Raw genomic sequence first — 5,488 nt, forward strand, 5'->3', positions numbered from 1 at the left:
TTTTCAGTTATGGTTTTGGAGGAGAATATTGAAAGTGCCATGGACTGTCAAAAGAACCAATAGATCAGTTCTGAAAGAAGTCAGCTGGAGTGCTCCTTGGAGGCCAAGACGGCCAAACTTCGTCTCTCATACTTCAGACATATTGTCAGGAAGGACCAGTCACTGGAGAAGGATATCTTGTTCGGTAAGTTGGAGGGTCAGAGAAAAAGAGGAAGACCCCCAACAAGATGGACTGGCAAAGTGGCAGCATCGATGGACTCAAGCGTGGCAACAGTAGTGAGGTTGGCCCAGGATTGGGCAGTGTTTCATTTTGCTGTGCATAAGGTCACTATAGGTTGGTACCATCTTGTTGGCACCTAACAACAATTGTGCTTGTAAATATGGTGAGAAATTTACTTTTTTCTGCATTGTTGTTGTTAAGTGCTGGTCGAGTCAGTCCTGACTCAAAGCGGCCCTGTATAGAGTTTCTGGGACTTGAAATCTTCGAGAGAGTAGAAAGCTTCATATTTCTGCAGACTAACTGGCAGGCTTGAAACATGGACCTTGTGGTTTACAATCCAGTGCTTATCATATAGAGGCACCAACCTCCATTTTTCTGAATACCATTTAACAGTGCTTTAAATCACTATATTTATTTGTGTTCTCAGTACTCCAAGTAGGAGGAAAGCTCCCTTAGGCCAGGCAATCTGTCTGTTAGGTCCACTGCTGTCCCTCAGGGTCTAACACATATGTGATACATAGCACTTACTCATTAAATATTGATTGATTGTAAATATGTATATATATGTAGCTAGTTATTATTGTAGTTAGGTGTGAAGAAGTTGATGCCAACAGAACTGAGCACTGCCCAGTCCAGTACCATCCTCAAAACCCTTGCTATGTTTGAGCCTGCAGCCAGTATTTAAAACTATCTCATGGAGTGTCTTCCTCCTTTTCATTAGCCCTCTACTTTACCAATCATGATATTCTTCTCCAAGGACTGATCCCTCCAGGTAACATGTCCAAAGTACTTAGGACAAAGTCTTGCCATTCTCACTTCAAAGGCGCATTCCAGCTGTGCTTCCTCTAAAGCAGATTTGTTCATTGTTTTGGAAGTCCATGGTACTTTCTGTATCCTGTGCCAACACCCTAATTCAGTATTCTTCGCCAATATCATAATTCAAATGCATCAATTCTTCTCCAGGCTTCCTTACTCAGTATCCAGCTTTCACATACATCTGAGGTGAGTGGAAATACCATAGCTTTGGTGAGGCACATGGTAGGCCTCAATGTGACACTTTTAAAGGTCTTTTGCAGCAGATTTGCCCAGTGCAATATGTCAGTGATTTCTTAACTGCTGCTTCCAAAGGCACTGATTATGGATTCAAGTAAAACGAAATCCCAGACCACTTTAAACTTTTTTCCATTTCTCATGATGCTACTTAGTGATCCAATTGAAAAGATTTTATGTTATCCTTATACTGAGGTATAATGCATACTGATGGATGTAGTCTCTGATCTTCATCAGTGTTTTGAGTCCTTTTTGCTTTTAGCAAAAAAGGCTTGGTCATCTGCATATCACAGATTGTTAATTAATCTTCCTCCAATTCTAACACCATGTTCCAATTCATATAGTCCAGCTTCTTGCATTATTTGCTCAACGTACAGATTGAATAAATTTGGTGAAAGGATATAACTTGATGTACACCTTTTCGGATTTTAAACCACTCAGTATCCACTTGTTCTATTCAAACAATTATCTCTTGGTTTATGTAAAGTTTTCTCATGAGCACAATGAAGTGTTCTATCATCCACATTCTACCCAATGTTATCAATAATTTGTATGACACACACAAATGCCTTTGCATAGTTAATAAAACACAAGTAAACATCTTTGTGATATTCTCTGATTTCAGTCAAAATCCATCTGTCAACAGTAATGATATCCCTCCTTCCACATCCTCTTCTGAATCCAGCTTGAATTTCTGGCAGTGCCCTGTCAATATGCTCACAGCGGCAACCATTTTTTAATTCTTTTCAGCAAATTTTGCATGCCAATAATACTGATATTGTTCAATAATTTCCACATTCTCTTGATTCACTGTTCTTTGGAATGGGCACAAATATAGGTCTCTTCCAATAGGTTGGCTAGATAACTGTCTTCCAAATGTCTTGGCATAAATGAGTGTGCTTCCAGCAATGCATTCATGTGTTGAAACATTCAATTGGTATTCCATCAATTCTTGGAGCCTTGTTGTTCACCAATGCTTCAGTGCAGGTTGGACTTCTTCCTTCATTACCATTTCTTGATCATATGCCACCTTCTATAGTGGTAAATTTCCATGATTGTGCATTCCTTCAATCAGCTTTGGATGCTTGCTGTGTTGTTCAATATTTTGCCCACATAATCTTTCATTATTGCAGCTCAAGGCTTGAATTTTTTCTTCTGCTCTTTCAGCTTGAGAAATGCTGACAGTGATCCTCCCTATTGCTTTCCTAACTCCAGTCTTTGCAAGTATATTATAATATTTTATTTTGTCCTCTTGGCTGCCCTTTGAAATCTTCTGTTCAATTGCTTTACACTTCATCATTTCTTCCATTTGCATTAGCTAGTCTACACTCAAGAGCAAGTTTCAGAGTCTCTTCTGACATGCATTTTATACATATATACATTCATATGGGGTCATATATAAATATACTAATATCTATATCCATCTATCTATATAGATATATAGATATATATATCCCTACATATGGTGAATTCCATGATTTATAAATGTTGTTGTTGTTGCTAAGTGCCGTGGAGTCAGTTCTGACTCATAGTGACCCTGTACAGGGTTTCCAAGGCTGTAATCTTTACAGGAGCAGAATGCCTCATCTTTCTCCCGTGGAACTGCTGGTAGTTTCGAACTGCTGACCTTGAGGTTAGCAGCCTGATTCATAACCTCTATGCTACCAGAGCTCCTTATGATTTATGAATACATGTGCATATATCCCCACACATAAGTCTATGTTGTATATTTGTGTACAGATATTATATTTGCCCAGGAGATGTTTTAGGCTGGAGAAACAGAGATCTCTTTTATGCCAAAATCATATGTCTTTAACATGAGTTTTTGGCTTACTTGGCTTACTGATATCTGGCACACATATACTAACTACTACATACTAATAATTCAGATATTTCAAAACAATGGCTTTCAGTAAACATACAGAATGGATAAAGACAATTTTTTACTTAATGCACCATGATAATTTTACTGTCTTTCAAAGCTTGTGATTCCTGTTTGTTAACTTAAGTGTATTATTGTTGCTGTTGTTAAGTGAGTGTCACTGAGTCAGTTTTGACTTATAGCAACCCCTGGATAGGATTTTCAAGGAGTATCTGGTGAGTTTGAACCTCCAACCTTGTGGTTCAAAGTGAACTTGCAGTGTACTGCTTTATACCACAGTGCCACACCAGGACTCCTACTTAAGTATATTGCAGCGGTGGTGGTTATGTACCACGGAGTCGGTTCTGACTCATAGCAGAAAACCTCATCTTTCTCCTGCAGAACGGCTGGTAGTTTTGAACTGCTGACCGTGAAGTTAGCAGCCCAACTTGTAACACTATGTTACCAGAGTTATTCACTTAAGTGTATTGTTGTTGTTGTTAAGTGCCATCCAGTTGGTGTCGATCCATAGCGACCCTGTGTAGGGTTTCTGAGAAGCAGCTGATGAACATATATAGTAATTGTTGTTTTTGGTAAGTACCATGGAGTTGGTTTGACTCATAGTGACTCTGTACAGGGTTTCCTAGGCTGTAAATTTTTACATGATCAGGAAGCCTCATCTTTCTCCCGTGAAACAGCTGGTAGTTTCGAACTGCTGACCTTGAAGTTAGCAGCCTGATTCGATTCATAACCACTACGCTAATTAAGGACCATTATTGTTTCTCTGCAAATTTAGCAGGAGAAATGTTCTAAATCCTTATGGGCTGACCATATGTTCTTATTTAAATTGTAACATACACAGGAAATTATAATCTATAAGAATCATAATAGCAACCATAAATTGGGTACAGAAGGTACTAGACATTTGGCATCCATTATTTCATTAAAACCTTAAAATGGCCTGCAAGGTAGATGTCATATCCTCTGTTTTTTAAAATAGGGAAGCTAAGACTCAATGAGATAGAGGAACTTTCCAAAGATACTCAACTATTTATCTAATAATGAAACAGTCTAAATTTTCAGGATTCTACCCTGAAGTCCAAACTTCTTTCAGTAGGCAATTGTATGTCTTATAAAATTTATAGAAACCACCTTTGGGGTCCTGGTGTGGCACTGTGGATTCATGTGCTGTACTCCAAGGTCGGTTTGAACCAGAAGGTCAGAGGTTCAAGCTCACCAGCCACTCCTCAGAAACCCTATACAGGGTTGCTATAAGTTGGTACTGACTCCACGGCACTTAACAACAATAGCAATCTTTAAGGTATACATTTGTAGGGAATTTTTACAGTATATGGATGTTTCAATATAATTCTCTACACATAGAGACTAGACCAAATAACAGCCAAACACAGTGATGATTACTCCATGCTACAGACAGCAAGGAGCAAATGTGTCTCAGAAAACAATTATCCTGTGTTTTTCATAATATGAAGCATTTTCCATTTGATTGTGTCCTCCAAAACAAAATCTAAGCTCTAATAGAACTTCATTATTCCTCCTCTTATACAAAAAAAAAAAAGGACTTTTATTTGTGAGCAAATGGAAAGTTCTTAACTCATTTCCTTATATTACTTGAAATGAAAGTGATTTTCTGTCTTTACAGAAAAGGATTGATGGATGCTCTGCCTTTTCAGTGGTGGTAAGTCCCATAATCAATACTGTGATGGTGAGAAAATTGACTTTTACATATTTGTTAAGGAGAGTGGGTTGTTTTTTAATTTAATGATAGTAAAATTCTAAAAAAAAAAAAAAAAATTAAAAGAGAGTGTGTGGTGGGGAAGCCTTCCCTCCCAATTTAAAGACTTAGCTGTTCTGTTTGACCATCTTTCCAGGAGCAGGTCTGAGAAGAGGAAGGCAATCATATGTTTAAATTTTTTAATACAGATTTTTTTTTGAACGTTTATAACTAAAAACGGTGAAGAACGTTACCACTTGTTCTCATCTACCCATACACTGCTTGGAAAGATTCTATCAAGAGCAGAGGAAAGTACTCCTCAGCTGGCCTACAATCTCCAATCAGAAAGAGTCAAATGCCGCATCTTTAGCTTCTAGGGATAAAATGGGGAAGATGGGTGAGCACCTCTCTGGCCCTTCAACGGGCTAAGGAAAGTGGAGAAAGAAGAAAAGGAAGGAGAACTGCCTTACCTACAATCTAACCACAACCCCTGCCGCAGGGACCTATTTTTAGACACTTAAACGGAAATTCCCAGAAAGGAAGGGAAACTACAACCTCTGAGTGATCCTCTGCGTTCTCATTTTCAGTCTAGTTCCTCTGTGTTCTTATTTTCAGTCTAGTT

At 38.4% G+C, this 5,488-nt stretch overlaps 1 protein-coding gene across 1 annotated transcript in view; it reads right to left on the reverse strand.

Moving 5' to 3' along the window:
* The window catches only part of ST8SIA1 (ST8 alpha-N-acetyl-neuraminide alpha-2,8-sialyltransferase 1), a 271,803-nt gene that overhangs the window by 264,788 nt on the left and 1,527 nt on the right, over positions 1-5,488 (reverse strand). The window lies entirely within an intron of this gene.

Source organism: Chrysochloris asiatica, unplaced genomic scaffold (genome assembly GCF_000296735.1).
Source record: "Chrysochloris asiatica unplaced genomic scaffold, ChrAsi1.0 scaffold00098, whole genome shotgun sequence".
In the NCBI taxonomy this organism is placed as follows: Eukaryota; Metazoa; Chordata; class Mammalia; order Afrosoricida; family Chrysochloridae; genus Chrysochloris; species Chrysochloris asiatica.